Source organism: Furipterus horrens, unplaced genomic scaffold (assembly GCF_987537825.1).
Source record: "Furipterus horrens unplaced genomic scaffold, mFurHor1.1.pri manual_scaffold_9, whole genome shotgun sequence".
Lineage (NCBI taxonomy): Eukaryota > Metazoa > Chordata > Mammalia > Chiroptera > Furipteridae > Furipterus > Furipterus horrens.
In genome coordinates, this window is record NW_028327179.1 from 79850393 (window position 1) to 79867405 (window position 17013).

General features: G+C 50.6%; 1 long non-coding RNA gene across 1 annotated transcript; it reads left to right on the forward strand.

The window, feature by feature from the left end:
- The first annotated feature begins 14597 nt into the window (after window positions 1-14597).
- LOC150002018 (uncharacterized) lies at window positions 14598-17013 on the forward strand. Its single transcript, XR_016512959.1, has 3 exons — window positions 14598-14665; window positions 15903-15997; window positions 16864-17013. It is a non-coding gene; the product is annotated as an uncharacterized LOC150002018 (long non-coding RNA).

The following is a 17013-nucleotide window of genomic DNA, read 5'->3' on the forward strand; positions in this document are numbered from 1 at the left end:
TAAGTGGAAAGCTAGCCATACTTTTTATGGGATTCCAATGACATTTATATTACATACAAGACATTTTATTAACAAATTAATATCTATGATAAAAATAGTCTCATAAGCTCTTAAATTCAAAACTTTAAATAGTTGAAAAGTCATTGTGGGGGGGAAATAATATGGAGAGGTACATGCACAAAATTTATATCACATCATTTTGATTACCCACTTACTTTTAGGGACAAAAACCACATTAAGTATGTTCATGTGCATCTCTGAAGGAAGACTATTTTAGCCTTAAGCTTTTATTAGCAACAATGAAAGACAGGAAGTAAAGATGAATGAAAGAGTTCCTTGGAGTGCATCAGAACAAGCACTCAAATTCCAAGTGCTGAAAAGCAAGAGTTTAACAAAAGTTATCATTGTACTTACTTATAATGAAAATAGTTTTAGGAAATAAAACAAAAAAGAAACAAAAGAATAATGGAGGCAGGATGGAATGCAGTGAAAGAGATAGTATTCAACAGCCATAGAAAGCACGTGTGTTACTTTTCTGTGGTTAAAATAATTCGACTTATGAATTTTTTTTGGTGTTTCTACCATGTAATATGTGAATTACAATGAAAATTTGGTGTCTGTTAAATACTCTACCAAAGTGCATACTTTTAAAATAAATTCTGAGTTTATTTTTTATGTAACGCTGTGATTAGACATGTTTTTCAAAGTTTTAATAATTTATCATTGAAATGTCTACCCATGTGCAGGGAAACCGTCTAATACTTATCGGAATCCAATGGTATGGGACTCTTGAGCTTGAGTAAATTACCAAGTGTCATCTAATTCACCTGCCAGCCAATAGAATTATTGCTTCCAGATCATCCTTGACAGGTGTGTCTGTCGATCCTCTTCTTCATCACTTCCAATGATAGAGGTCATTGGATTTACTCCAATCACCAGGCCAACCTATTTCTTCTTTCTATAACTTTGGTTGCTCGAAAGTTCTTAACAGTAAGACCATGTCTGTAGCTTTCATTCATTCTTGCAAGTTTGTCATCTATAAACAGAGGACCAAAGGTCTGAATAAAGTTTCCAAGTGTATCTTAACTGTCTTACTTCAGCCTAAATACTCGAGATCTTTCAGTAATATCCTATAAAGTATGCAATGGTAAAACTATACCTACTTGGATCAGACACTTTGTTTCTGCAAATGGGGAACAGCATTAATCCCTGCTAGCTTCTTTAGCAGCTTGGTCCCATCATTGTTTCAACTGGATTTTCATTTACTGAAATGAACTGCCATTAAGGCCAGTGATCCTCTTTATGCCCATGGACACATCAAATACAAATACGAAGCATAAGTCTGTGCTATTTCCATCCTCCATGATGAGTCCTGAAAATGACTGAAGGGAGCAAAGAAGGCAAGTAAAGAACAGAAATATTGCCATCGAATTCATCCTTCCTTTCTTTTGTTCCTCCTCTCTTCCTACTTTCTTCTGTTGGGAGCATACATATGTCATTCCCTGTGTTTTCTCCGCATTTAGCCAAGAACCTAGCACAGAACGGGGGGTCAAAAAATTATTTGTTGATGAACTTATTTGCATTTTCATGTCAGACATAATTCAATAGAGGACATGAGAATTAGGAATGTCACCAGGTGTCTGTCGGGTCCGACGCCCCTCAATAGCAGCTAGGTGGGCTCTGGTCCGGCTGTGAATCAAACCTTCCGTGGAGGCTTTGGGAGGTTTTGTATGCTTTATTGGTGTGGCGTGGCCAAGAGTGCTGGCGGCCCACTGTCGCACCTACTCTAGAGTGCCATGAGTATCCACTTGTTACATACACAAAGGTGGCTTCTAGCCTAACATGACATCAGTCACCAGAAGTAGTTATGTCACTGGTTATACTGCTGAGTCTGTTACCAGAAGTCAGCTGCTGAATCAGCTACCCGGAAGTAGACTCAAGTCCCATTTTAAGCCTTGGCCACATATTGCCAGGAGCCTCGCCCTGACAGGGGGGTCAGTAAACAGTGAGAGACGTCTGAACAAGAAGGGGCAGGGAGGGTGCTGCCATGGGACTCTGTAGGTCAGGAGCAGACCAAGGCCAGAGAGGGCCTGTGTTTGGCAGGGAGGAGATTTTTAGGATTACCCAGATAGTGGTGGGGAGGTAGATCATGGCGTGGTAAGCTAACAAACTTTTCACGGTGTTGGTAAACTGGGCTTCTCATTTCTTTCATGTATGCGGGAGGGGGAGTAAGTGATCATTCACCAAATTGGAAAGGAAGTCGTTGACACTGGGCATATCTTACCTAAGCGCAAGCCAATTTTTAGTTGATTTGGAGCACTGGTACTTCCGAGTGTCCTGTGTCCTGGAAAGGGACCTCAGTTTGGGGACAGCCCCCGTTCTCCCAACTCTGGTGACATCTGTACCTTTATTTTCACTCTTTGCAATGAATCAGGAATGGGGTTGCTGGTGTATTGATAAATATCTATTTCATTTTTTGAGGAAGTGCCAAACTTTGTTCCAATGAGGACTTCTAGTTCTTCCATGTTTGGAACAGCCGGTGTTGGTCATCGTTTTGGTAGGAGCCATTCCAGTGCGTGTGCAGTTGTAACTATTGTGGTTTGACTTCGTGTTTACCTAATTAATGTCCAACGATCTGAACATCCTTTCCTGTGCTATTTGCCTATCCAGTTATAGTTTCTGGTGAAGTGTTTGTTCAGATTTTATCCCCATTTCAGAAATCAGGTTGTTTCTCTTTATTGTTAAATTTTGAAAGTTTCTTCTGTACTCTGCATACAAGAACACTTTGCTAATATGTTAATCCAGCCTGTGACTTATGTTTTTATGTTTTGTAATGGTGACATTCTAGAGCAAATGAGTTTAACTTTGATGAAGTACGATTGTCCATTTTTTCTTTACTAGTGTTTTTGCCTTTTTATGAGAGGAAACTGTGCTTACGTCTGTATCACAGACATTATCCTAGTCAAGAAAAAAGACAATCTTCCAGTAAGTCGGGAGAAAGGCACAAATAAATAAGTAAACAAATGACTCATTAAGGGAGGTGCAAAAGGCTGATTTGTATAATGTTTCATAGGATGGGAAGAGCTCCTAAATACACAATAATCAATACCATTGTCAAGGGTCATGTACTGAGCACTTTATATTTGTTAATTCTGCTGCTCACTAAAATTCTCCCGAAGAAATATTATTTCCATTTTTGCAGATGAGAAAATCAAGTCAGAGTCCAGAGACTCTGACTGGTCATGTCCCCAGCAAAAGGCAGAGCTGACATTCAAACACCCGTCTCTCTGGCCCCCGAGTCAGCACAATACCCATTTTCCGTATTGTTACCTACCACTCCATTTTAACAAGGAGAGTTGGCTTCTTAGTTACTACTCATCTGCTGCTAAGTGGATGCTTAGGTTCAGGTTTAGATGCCCTGTCCCCAAGCCTGCCTGCTTTCTGTCCTGGCACAGAGCTGCTGAAGTGTGATCAACAAGAACCCTGGTGAAAGTGTGCCTTTGGGAAGGTTTCACATGTGTATGTGAAAAGAATGGAAAGAACATTCCAAAAGGAGAGAACTGCATGAGCTTTGATGGGGAAAAGAAGAGTCAGGGCTTCCCTGGGAGTCAGAGAAGATGGTATAGGGGGAAGTTAGAGCCACGCTGTGGACGGCCTCAGGGACAGAGCACTTGGGGGGAGGGCTGCCTTCCTACCTTCAGAGCAACGGTGTGATCGGAGCTATAGTGCTGTGGAGAGGGGCAAAGAAAAGGAGAGACTGGGAGACCAGACAAGAGCCCGCCCCAGCCCCAGTGGTGCTGGTGGTGGGCAGGGTGGGGAACAAAGGTGTTGGGATGAGCTCTTGAACAAAGATGAAACCACAGTAGGGGAAAGCAGAGGAAGGCTGTTGCGGGAGCATTCCAAAGGCAGAATCGACAAGACTTAATTGGTTCTCTCAAGTCGAAGGGTGCATTCACGGTGACTGTGTTTTCCAACCCAAGTGATAGAGAGACAGTGCTAATGCTGACTAGAATAAAGCAGTCAGAGGTAGTCTGGTTTGGATTGAAAAACTTTTTTTTTAAATTTTGAGGCTGCTGGCTAGAGCAGTGATTTTCAACCTTTCTCATCTCATGGTATACATACTTAGGAAAATCGTGTGGCACACCAAAACCTATTTTTGCTCATCTGACAAAATGTAAGTATAATTTTGATTCATTTACACTGAATGGCTCTTGTTGTGTTGGCTCTTGTCATTTTTTTTTTTTAATTTGACTACCAAAAAGGGAAGAGGTCAGACCCCTGACTAAAGAGTCAGGTATTGCATATTTTAAAAATCCTTGTGGCACACCACTGTGCAACATGGCATACTGGTGTAAAATTGCTGTGTTAGAGCTAGCGTAAGAGTGAGTATTTAATTCAGGAATGAGAACTGTTAAAGGGTATTTCTTAGATGTCCAGCCAGTAGGGTAATCAGCTGAACTTGGGTCCTGGGAACCAGACCCCCGCGGTTGCATGCTCCGACCAAGCAGAACAAGGAACTTAGGCTAACTGTTATTCCTTTGAGCAGTGACCTATTCCTTTGAGCAATAACGTGGGGAATAGTGGAAAATTTTTGTCTATACAAGCTGTATTTCTGTCCAAGATTCTGCACCTGCAGGAACAAGAATGCACCTGAAATGCTTTGTAAGCCCCCCAATGCCTAAGGTCGGGGCTGTCCACCTAAGTCCGGCTTGTGGACGGGTGGGCAGTCACTGGCCAGCTAATAAAGGCTCTTTAAATTCTAATTTGGTTGTCTCCGACCGTTTGGTTCTCACACTTGTTCCACAACAAGAACAGATTGTGTTTGGGTCATTTACAAGGCAAGGTGGCCGAAGCAGAGAGTATGGAGATATCCCCTAAGGCAGAAATTCTCAAACTCTGATGTGCTCAAGAATCACCAGAGAACCCTTGGCACAGTTACCTGACACCTAGTGCATGTTTGATAGATCTCATTCCCTTCCTGAGCAGATGGCATTGCAAAGCATCTTAAGATGTTGATCTAAAGAAATGAGCAATATAGGTACTGTAGGAAATATGCACATATCAGTTGTTGTTTATTTATTTCACATAAAGAGCCATTTCTATCTTTCAAGTCATACCACACAGGCACTTATTTAATCTGTTAACTATAATACGGATCCTAACCCTAAGAGAAGTATGTGGACTGAGTTCTGCTGATTCTCCATTATCCAGCAGTGAGGAATGTGGCTTTTGGAGCCATGGAGCTTGGGTTTGCATTTTCTCACTTACAAAATGTGATCTTGGACAATTTACCCAAATATCACTGCCTGGCCTCCTTCTGTGTAAAACAGAGAGAAAAGAAGGATAATAAATATATGTGCCTCACAGGGGCGCTGCCATGATGTATAACACAGCAACTGACACCTAGTGCACGTTTAATAACTGTTGGTTATACGTTTTTCGTTGGCTAGCCCTGGGGGGAGGGAACTCGTACCAAGACGCTGCAGGGAGAGGGGCTGGTGCATCAGGAGTCATGAATGGTTCCCTGAATTGGGACAGGAGCAACGTGTCAGCCTGTGCCACGGCAGAAGCTTAGACTGGTACCCTGTGTGAAATCCAACCTGGCTGCCATGGGCTGAGAAGCAGAGGCCCTTCCGGAATCTTCTGACTCCTTGGTCAAATTTCCAGCTTGAGGAATTACAGTGATTTGTGCAAGAATCCTCCTTCCATCTGAGTGGGTCAGTGGACTAGGCACTGTCATCACTTTCTGTCCTTATTGGTGGCTAAGTGTGGGCTTTGTAGAGGGGTACACTGTGCTCCTCTGTGTGGGGCAGACGACCTTCCCATCAACCGTTCAGTCTGTAAAACAAGCCACCGCAGGCCGACAAGCTAAAATGTCAAAGTGCAGGCTTCTTTCTGATCTATACTCGTTCAGATAACCGCCTGAGCTGATGTGTTTCCCCTTACTCGATCAATCAGTTATTTCACTGAGATGATCAACTTTTCTTCTTAAGTCTCTGTGGGCCAGCCCATGCCTTTCATCCTGATCATCACCCACAGCATAATAAAAGCTGACATCTAGTGAGACCTTCCCGTGTGTCAACACTGTGCTCAGCTCTTTGAAACGTGACCTCCTTTAATTCTCATAGCATCACTTATGAGGTCGCTGTTATTACCACCTTCCAGTTGAGAAAACCGAGGCCGTTTTTGCCTAGTATACCGGTAGGGCAGGAGGGTTAACAGTGGGCAGAAAAGAGAATTCTGCAAGCATACTACCTGTCAGAGCTCCCAGGTGGAGACCGTGTGTCAAGCCCCCGACCCTCTCCACAGGAGCCATGAGACGGTCTCCTAAGCAGAGAAAAGTTCTTGTGTCATGCAGAGCACGTGCGGTAGCTTTAGCACTCAACTGCTAAAGAAGTTCTTCTAAGGAAAACCTTTTCTCCTTCATAGGCTCCCAGAAGCATTCACACATCCTGGCTCTTTTGAAAAGGGCTCAGAAGATGGGCCACATCCACAGAACTGGGCCAGGTGGCAACTTGGGCCTGCAGGGGAATCTGGGCACTAGGGAAAAGAGGAACAACAGGACCTGCTGCACAAGAGGCACTCAGCAATGTTTGTGGACCTATTACTGGAATCTTGCTATTCAAGTGAAGGCAGTTCAACCAGCCAGGAGAAAACGTGGCTAGGGACAAGCTGGTTCCCAGGGGCCTTTTGGTTTCCATTAAAAGGCCTCCCTGGCACCTGACTCCCCAGTCGGCACCTGGCGTTCATGTGTCCCTCACTCCCTGACCTTTGTCCTTCTGCCGTGGCACTTGTGTGGCCACAAAGAAGGCAGCCTGCAGGGCCATCAGGCTCAGGCAGCTGTGCTTGTGCCGCAGTCCCCAGGTCTGACCCAGAGGCGCCCACACCCTGGCAAGGATGTGAGTCTTGGCTTCTGGAGCACAAAGAACTGACTGGGTCAAGTGTGATGAGGAGAGTTGGGATTGACCCCTTGGCCACACTGAGCTGTTAAAGCAAGGAGGTCAGGGAGGGCCATGAGCTGACCTTTGTGTCACCGAGGGGCTGTATCATGATAAGAAGCATTCTAGGTAAAAGTGAGGACCACGTAAAATGGACCCACGGGCAGATGGTGAAGGCTGGTGTTGCCCACCAGCCCACCCTTGCACATCATCCTCGGGGTCTCCGCGGGGTCTGCTTCAGATCACCATCCCCCAACTCAGCTGCCAATGGGCGTGTCCAGAAGACTGGACATTATGAGGTACCTGGGGCTTTGTTGTTGCCGTGTCAACCAGGGAGGTTCTGAGGTCCTGGTTGCACGGATCCTCCTCAGTTTGGCCTGTGCTGAGCGAGAGTGTGTATGCTTTTTTGTTCAGTCAGGACATCTTTGATAGCTGAAAAAAGAAGAGTGTGGAGGTAGGAGCTTCACTTCTTCTCTTCTCAGCAGGGGACTAGGAGGTTTGGCGCTGGAGGTCTGGAAAGACCCAGCAGGACACGGAGCCAAATCATGATTCATATACATCAGGGTCTGTGTCTGACGACAGTTTAGTAATGTTTGCACACAGGTCATGGTGTCGTAAGGGTGCCAAGGAGTGGTGTGTGGTGTGTATGCGTGTAGTGCCTGTGCAGCTGTGTTTTGTGCATGTGTGTGACATGTGGTGTGGGGGGATGTCAGTGTGTGCTGTGCATGGGTTGTGTGTTGTGCTTGTGATGTGGGTGTGGTGTAATGTGTGTGTGTGTGTGTGTGTGTGTGTGTGTGTTCACAGCCGACGGCAGCATTAAAGCCATGTGTCAGGTGGAACAGGGGAGGAGAGCGCTTTCGCTGGCTTTCACTGCTGGCGTCTGACCAGTTTGGCTGCACGGTGGTGCTGGGAAGAGGACTCAGTGACAGGGAATGAGCCTGTTGGCATCTGCTTTCTGGCTGGGTGAGGGAACCTGGTCTGTCTCAGCCGTGGGGTCCTCAGCAGCACACCTCCCCTTAAGAAGCGTGAAGAACTGTGTGCCATTGGCAGATGGGATAGCACTATTGTTTCACTTCTCTTAAGTGTGGAGCTGCTGGGGGACAGCCGAATCTCCAATGGGAAGTGATATTTCCCAGAAGGCCTGGCCCCGAGCAGATGGTCCTCACAATGGGATGGGTGGGTGGGTGGCTGGAGGTGGATGTCTCTGTTACCCCTGGAGGGACTCCCTTTGGTTGTGGGATGGGGTGTCCCCAGACGAAGCACGTTGCCCACACAGGGAGACAGTGGGGGTGCTCACAGGTAGCCCACTTTAATTGTGCCCATTCCAACCCAGAAGGAAGCAGGAAGTGCCACATTTCTCGACAGCCAGGTATTTGGTACCGGTTGTTGTTTTGTAACCGATCTCCCCAAAGGTGAGAATTTGGACTAGGTAATGCACACGTTCCCTTTTGCACAGATGTTTAAAAACTGGGTGAGAACAGCACTTGGTCTTTACTAATGGAGATGAGTGCAGACCCTGCTGAAAGGGGAGGAGTGAGGTGAGGGTGTGCAGCACCTTCCTTAGGGCAGGGGAGGGCAATCCAGCCCCTTTATCCGAAAGAACCATTTTAGACCCCATGGTCCTCTGCAGAACCCGGGAAATCCCAGCACAGCACCTGGGAGAGCTGGAGCAGCTTGGGACGACCCGGCCCCCTGTGTGAGCACCGGATACCACCATGCAACCTGTGAGAGAACCCAGTAGTGCCTGCCAGAGCCCCAGGCAATGCAATCCGGAGCTAGAAGCAGCACCTGGGAGAGCCCCGCCCAACACCCCAGAGAGATCTGAGCAGTGCCAGGAAGAGCCCCAGACAGCACTGTGCGAAGCCATACCCAGTACCTTTCAGAGCCCCACTCCAGACTTTAAGGAGCCCGGAGGAGCGCCTGGGAGAGCCTCGCGCAAAGCCTGGGAGAGCCCCACACAACAGCTTGGGGAGCCCGGTGGAGCGCCTGAGAGAGCCCCGCGCAATGCCTGGGAGAGCCCCACACAAAATCTTGGGGAGCCCCGTGAAGCGCCTGAGAGAGCCCCGCGCATCGCCTGGGAGAGCCCCACACAACAGCTTGGGGAGCCCGGTGGAGCGCCTGAGAGAGCCCCGCGCATCGCCTGGGAGAGCCCCACACAAAACCTTGGGGAGCCGGGTGGAGCGCCTGAGAGAGCCCCGCGCATCGCCTGGGAGAGCCCCACACAAAACCTTGGGGAGCCCCGTGAAGCGCCTGAGAGAGCCCCGCGCATCGCCTGGGAGAGCCCCACACAAAACCTTGGGGAGCCCCGTGAAGCGCCTGAGAGAGCCCCGCGCATCGCCTGGGAGAGCCCCACACAAAATCTTGGGGAGCCCCGTGAAGCGCCTGAGAGAGCCCCGCGCATCGCCTGGGAGAGCCCCACACAAAATCTTGGGGAGCCCCGTGAAGCGCCTGAGAGAGCCCCGCGCATCGCCTGGGAGAGCTTTGGACTTCTGTCTGTGCTTGCAGATACGTGTCGTAAACATCCATGGGTAAGTGTATGCCTGGCCCCCGGCCTGTGTCACCTTGCTGACCAAGGTGCCTGCTGACAGTTGGCCAGACTCAGAGCTCTGTCAACAGGCATTGTTCCGACTTTTCTCAGAGATTTGATTCAGACAGACCTGTAGATTCATTTGCTCACTCCTGTGGCCAGTCTTCAGATTCGTTGGCATGAACCTTTTCTGGGCACTTTCAGCCTCATATATTTCAAGATCTTTCAGTTTGCTCTCATGCTTTAGTGATAGTTTCGCTGCTTCTACTTTAGGATCTAAAGACTCTCAGAACTTGAAGAACTACTCTGTTTTAAATTGTACAAAAACGCAGATCAGTTACAACTTATAGCTATCCATCTATTGTAAGCAATCTCATTCTTGTCCAGCTCCCGGAACACACTTTGTGTAGAAATCTTAAATCTACTTGAAGTACAGACACACTTTCTTCACGTTTTTCTTTGTTTCTTCTCTTGCATCCTGTTCATTGCCCCATTGGACCCTACAGATGAGTAAGTTCGGGACCACTGTGGCCCAATGTCCACCTGGTGTCACACCCGGAGAACCAGAGTGGGTGACCAAAGCAGTGGACAGCAGCCAGTATGAGCTGTTAGGAAATTCCTAAGGGATTTCACAACTCATAAAAAAGACTCTTAGAATTTTTTTCAGTATCAATTACATTTCCTGTGCACTTTATTCTGAATGGACTATGAAGGGCTCTGGACAACATAATGTGGCCAGGCCAAGTTTCCTAAAAGTCTACCTGTAGCAGCTCTGGATATCACTCACCCCCTCTCCCACACCCTCTAATGCTCTGCAGTTTCCTCATCAACAGGTGACCCTTGCCACCTCACTGGCCAGAAGGAGCCACTGTTTGCTCCCAGCTGCTCTCCCTGGAAGATAGCAGGGTAGCCAGAGATCACAGGCTTTGCCTGTCCCCACAGAATAATTAACACAGAACTCTCTGGAAACGTGGTCTCTGGTTCTGTTTTAACAGTTACCAACAGGGAGAATTCTCAGGGAGGATTTCATTCAAATAAGAGCATCCCCTCATCACACCTGCAGTTTGCTTTTCTTACATTATCCGTATTTTTCAAGGGTGAGGGCCCGGTGCTGACCCACCATCCCCCCCCACCCCCAGACCGATAGGTCTTCTGATGAGTCCATGTGCATTATAAGCAAGCCCCAGACATGTTTATTCAGCCCCTCCTAGCAGGCCATGCCCTGGGCCACGCTGTGGATCTAGGCTTTAGCCATCCTCGGCATCAGTGCAGGCTGCCACAGGCCATGAGGAACTGGCTCTTGCCCACACCAAGGGTTCAGGCATGTGGGTGCCCCTTCGAAGGAGGTCCACGGACTGCCATGCTCCCCCTTTTGGTCTTGCAGATGCACTCCTGTGGCAGGAGCCAGAGACCGGTCCTCCCAGAACCTGTGACCAGCAGGGCAAAGCAGACAATGCCACCTCGCTTGTCCAGAGTGAACGGCTGGTCGAAGCCCCTCAACAAATACCAGGTGTTATCTTGGGCCATGTTCCTGATCTTGGCCTTGGCGATGTATTGCATTTTTATTCCCTTGCTGCCTAGTCAGTGGAAGTACATCACCTGCGGAGTATCCTTTTACTGGGGCAGCACATGCCTGTTGTCCTGAGTGGGAAGGGGCTTCACAAGGACTCCTCCAGCAGAGGGGGCTCCAGGTATATCCTGAAGATGCTCTCCCTCTGAGCTCTGTCTTCTATGCTGAGTCAACCCCAGCGGTAGTCTCCCACTCCCAACTTCTCACCCCATTCACCGCCCATTCTCAAGATGTCCCCTTCATCAGCTACCTAACATTCACCTTCCCTTTTATTCTCTGTGAGGCTCAGTATTTCTGTGTCCTGGATAAAGTGCAAGTGCTCGTGCTCACATAGGAGTGTCAGCTCTCACCCACAGTGGGTGCAGAGAGAGCACACCTAGCTTTGCTTCACGGGGAAGCAAGGGTGCCCCTGTGAGGTGGGTAGAGAGCTTCAGACACAGGAAGGAGGCGGGAACTGACCCACCGCTGCTTTCTCGATGATCAAGGGATCAATCTGTGTTGCCCAACTAAGAAGAGTGGGTTTAATAAGAACTTAAAAAACAAAACAAAACACTGTAGCCTTTTAAGGTACAGTTCAAGTTTGCTCTCCCTAAGGCCCTGCCAGGGGCTTGCTATGGGAGCCTGTCCCCCATGACAGAGCTTCCAGGCCAGCCCTCCCCTGGCTGACGGGGGTTGCAGGTCTGAGGTCCTCCAGGAGAGGCTGTGTTATTGTGCCCAGGACACTCCTGCCTTTGTACTTCTTGTCTCAGGGCGGCCTGAGGTTTTCTTGTGTGTCTTGCGTGATGCTCTTGCAGCACCAGCTCCATCCCAGCTAGGCCTGTGGGTGCCAGCATGCCTCCCCACCCTCCCCCTTAGCAGCACAATGGACCGTGTGTGAGTTTCCCCTGGCTGCTGCTAGAACAAGTACCGCAGACTGAGCCGCTTAAACAAATAAGTGTATTCTGTCAGTTCCCCAGAAGTGGCCCCACCAGAGTCTGAAATCAAGGTGTGGGCAGGGCCACAACCCTCTGAGGCCTCCAGGGGAGGACCAGCTCCTCATTCCCAGCCCTAGTGGCCTCAGGTGTCTCTTGGCTTGAGGACGGCGTCCTTCTCTGTGTCCCCACATATTCTTTCATTCACCCCTCTGTGCTAGTCTTCTCTTCTCAAAAGGACACAATTCACTTGGATAACGACCCACGCTAAGGACCTCGCCCTAGCTTGAACTTCCACAAAGACCTGTTTCTGAATTAGATGCATCGAGGCCCAGAGGATCATGGCTGCAAGCTCTGTTGGGGACTCAGTTCAGCCCCGAACTGTGGGTTTGCCTATGTGCCAGATTAGAGGCCATTATCCTCATTCTCTTTTGACTCATACCTCAGCCCTGTTTGGGCTCCGAGTCTTTGTCCTATCTGCTTTATGGTCCAGCAAGGATTTCGGGTCACCTGCACTCCCTGCCCACACCTGCCGTGACCATCCCCCACCCCTGGGAGCTCAGGGCTCAGTCTGTGCTGCCCGTCCCCACTGGTCCTATGAGGACGATACAGGATGCGTTTCCTGGCTGTCCGGGGCCCCGGCTGCCTTTGGAACACACGTGTCGGTCCACTTTTCCACCCTGGGAACCCCACACCAGCGACACCCTGGAGGGAAGAGAGCAGGTGACTATGGGCCCTGCTCTCTGCCTCCTGCTGCTGCCACCAGGAGGAGAGGCTAACAGTGCGAGGAGGGCCTGGCCTGGCCTGGGACCCTCTGCACTGTCTGTTTGCCAACACGGATTATTGCAAGGGGACCTTCCAGCCTGTTCTCAGAACAGCTCCTGCAAACACTAAGGACTTGCCAGGCGGCTCCTGATGTGTAATCGAAGGGTGACCAGGAGCCCCCTTCCTTTTCCTGTTTATGATTGCCCCTGAAAGTAATAGCTGTGGCAGCTACGATGTAGCCTTTCCATTTCAGGGCCTCAGCCCCCCTCAGTGAAGGTCACTGAGTGAGACCAGCCAGGTCATTTTGGGGAAAACGTGACCAAATTTCTCTCAGCAGTCCTTGCTGTGGGTGACCAGCGAGTGGAGGGACTGACTTGGACGTGATCGAGTGCTGAGTACCGGCCAAGGCATTTGGTCAAACAGGCAGACATCTTCATGTCCAAGGGGGCTATGCTCAGTTTAGTCCACTTCATGTGGTTGGGACAATACCCAAAACTCCTAGAATCTTTTCCCCCTGGAAGCCTCACCTGCTGGTTCCAAAAGGACTAGTTCCAGGAGATAGCAAGTCCGTAGCCTTGCAGTTTTGGAAGGGTTTGGGAAATTGGCCACAGGTAACTCTGCAGAGCTTACCTGGCAGGCCCAGGCCAGGTGCCAATTTTAAGTTGAGGGTCTGAGTGTGTGGAACACTGTCTCCTCAGTCCCTGGTAGTGTTCTGGTTTGGGAGCTAAGTATAGACACTGGAGCAAAGGTTTGGGCCACACGGCTCAGTCCCAGCCTCACCTGCTGCCCAGGAGCAGGCCCCTTCTAGCAACCCACCTGTTCATGCACCCATAACGCACCTACACAGCCTCCAGATTGCAGCTTGGTACCCATCTGTGCACCCAGGCCTTTCCCTTCCTGAAGCGCTGGGAGCCACAGCAACAGGTACCAAACTGATGCCTCTTGGGGGACTAGGGCTCCATTGGAAAGCCCCACTAGCAGGCTCTGCCTTGTCCTTCCTGGAGGGAGAATGAGGGGCAAGAGAGGCTGTCCTCGGTACCTGCCACCGGCTGGGCCCACATCTTCAGGACTAACACCAGAGCCAGGACCACTTTTGAGGTAGTGACCAAGTCCAGGGCTGTTATTCCTTGACCCACCCGCCCGAAGGTTACTGGCACAATTTTCTTGTGCTATGTGACGACATACGTCATCTGTGTTTCCACCGATCCCGCAGAAGAGGCAGCAAGGAAAAAAAACATCTCTAAAGAATTGCTCCCCGTGTTTGATAGAAAAAAACACAGTCATGACATCGAAGGACTGTACTGCGCCATGTGTCAAGTGAAAGTGTGAGTGCTGGACGTGGGGCCTGTACCCACTGGGTGGGTTACCAAATTTAACTCTCCAGCCACTTGTGGGGGACACTGTGGTGCTGTTTCCCTAGAAGCAGGGGCTGCTTTCATGCAGCTGACTGCTGATGTGACCCTCAGGCACACAGACCCCCTCCCCCGCCCCCAGCGGATCTAGGAGCAGAAGAGCACTTGTTTTCTTGGGGTGTCTCAGAGGAGTGCCTGTCCCCACCAGATCACAGGCCTGGTGAACTACCTGGGGTGCTTAGGGGCTTTGGGGACATAGTGGGTGGCATGAGAGGGAGGCCCAGTGGCTCAGGGCGGGATCCTAGCTTAGACTCCAGGCCTCAAACCCTGGCTCAGTGTGGCAGGGGTGGCTGAGGGACGGCGCCCCCACCCCAGGGGCACTGGTTCTCTCTGGGGCTGCTGCTGCGTCTTCCTGTCACTCTAGACTGAGGGGGCTCTGAGCCCCTCCTTTATCTGCACAGGTTGCTGACAGGCTGCTTCTCCCAAATTTTTCCTTCCAGGAGCGCAAAAGCCCAACACTGCTTTGCCTGCAAGAAATGCATCGCTGGGTTTGACCATCACTGCGAGTGGATGAACACCTGCATCGGGAGCAGGAATTACTGGTGAATGGCTGGGAGGGGGTGAAAGGGTAGGCAAAGGAGGGTCCTGAAGGGCAGAGGTCTGTGGGCTGGGGGCCTGGTGGGTTAGAGTGGGCACCAAGGGCAACAGTGGGCTGTGTTTCATTGTTCAGCATGGATGCCCTCAGGGTCTCCCTGTCTCCTTGTCTTCCAAAACATGTTTTATGGTGCAGACCTTGGACATGCTGTGAATGTGTCCTCGCAAAGTATATAGCTGGCGACCCTCCTTAGGAATGTACAGGAGCGGCCTCTGTACACATAACACAGACTGGGTTGTTGAGTTTTGACCAGCTGGCCTGGGTCCCCCTGCTCTCTGCCCGCCGGGGCGACCAGGCCCCGAGCACAGAGGATGTGGGCCGGGGTGCGTGCCAGGAGCAAGCAGCCATGGGCAGGAGGGGCTTCCTCTGTGAGGTCAGAGCGCAGGGCCCTGATGCGTACATGAGCCTCCCAAGCGTGTGCCGTTGGCAGGCACAGAGCGTGCAGGTTTGCGGGCTGGCCTGCTGGGACTGAGAGCAGCTGGGGAGGCCGCGCACCGGCTGGCTGCCCTCCATGGCACTGCCCTGGCTTTCAAGTCCCTCCCGGGCCCCTGATAGGATCACTGCTGTTCTCACAGGGAATCTGTTCCACCGCAGTGGTCCCCACCTGAGTCCAGGCTGAGCCCCAAAGGCTCCTTTCGCATAATTCCAGAGCTGAAGAGGGGTGAGGTGGGGACCAAGGCTGTCCTGGCAGGAATAAGTGGGAGCAGGGAAAAGCAAACTGGCCGTGGGCAGGGGGCTGGGGACACCGTGGAATCTTGAGCCAAAGTTCTTGGTGGGCCCAGGCAGCTTGGGAGATAACACCCATCTCTGAGTCAGTTTAGCTTTGTGAGCTGGGGGTGGCCCCCTCCTTGCAGCTCCCTTGTGGGGATTCAATGGGATCCTGGTTCCATGCCGTGAGGCGATATAAGACTGCAGGTGTGGTCCTCAGTGGCCATGCACCAGTGATGTCCTCTAGAGCGCTGGGGAAAATGCTCAAAGGACAGAGAGCAGGAGAACCAAGGCCTGAGCTATGCCACGCACCCAGAGCAGCATTCAGGGTACTCAGGGTAGCCCGTGCCTTAGGGATGCTTAGGTACTTGTCCTGGGAGGCCGGGCCCCTTACTTCGTGAGGACGTACAGGCGCCGGTCACTGTGCTCTCAGGGCCACTGTCACCAGCTCTGAGCCATGTCTGCCCTTCCCACAGGTGGTTCTTCAGTCTTCTTCTCTCCACAGTAGCCTGGTTGCTGTGCATGGTGGCAATAGTCTTGGGCTCTTTTATCCACCAACTTGTGAACCCAGGTATGCTCCACACAGGCCCCCACTATGGAAGTGCGTGCCGCTGCTTTCTGGTTTGCTTCCCCTCTGGTTTCTCGTGTGTCTTAGCCTCTCCCTCCAGCCTACTTCTCCTGGAATCAGTCTTCACTACTTCACCCACATGAGCCTTCAAGATTTTTCTCACACTTAATTTTTGGAAGCAGTGTGGTCAGGAGCATCACAGAGGACCATATGATAGAAATGTTCGTGGGTGGTGATGACAGCCTTCCAGTGCTACTTGAGAGTGGCTGGGGCAGAATGGACGGGGCCTGGGTGCTGCAGGCTTGTAGGCTTGCAGGACCAGGAGGGTGTTGGGGCTCAGACAGAGGGTCAGTCTATGTGACCTAGACAGAGTCACCCTCTCCCAGCCTCACCTACTGGATCCATAGAGAGTGATCATGATAGCACTGCTGAGAGAAGGGTGTGCAAAGGCATTTAGGTGGCATGGCACACACCTGGGTGAGGAGGAAGGGCTCACCTCTTTGGAGAGATGCTCATGTAGGTAGAGAGGTGCTCACCTTCGTAAGGAGGTGGTCATGTGGGTGAGGAGAAGAAGCTTACCTGGCCAGGAAGCTTGTCACCTCAGTAAAGATGTGGTCTGGGAAAAGAGAAAGGGATCATCTGGGCAGAGAGGTGGTCACTGGAGCAGGCAGGTACTCACCTGGGCAGGGATGTGGTCACTGGGCAGGGAGGTAATCACCTGGGCAGGTAGGTACCCACCTGGGCAGGAAGGTGGTCTGTCAGGCTGGCATTCCCTTCACCCTACCAGCTCTATCCCATGGTGCTTACGTGAAGGGAGGTCCTGCCATAACAACCAGTGCAAATTCTGTATGTCTTTCTTGTCTCCACAGACGTTGGCAGTCAGAACACGTGGCTGTGGTTTCTGCTCTCTTTTCATCCAAAGGCCAAGACCATAGTGTTGGCTATAATTGGGGCGATCGTGCTAGTGTTGGACCTCATCATCCTCCTGCCAATAGGGAGGCTGTTCATTCTGCACCTTT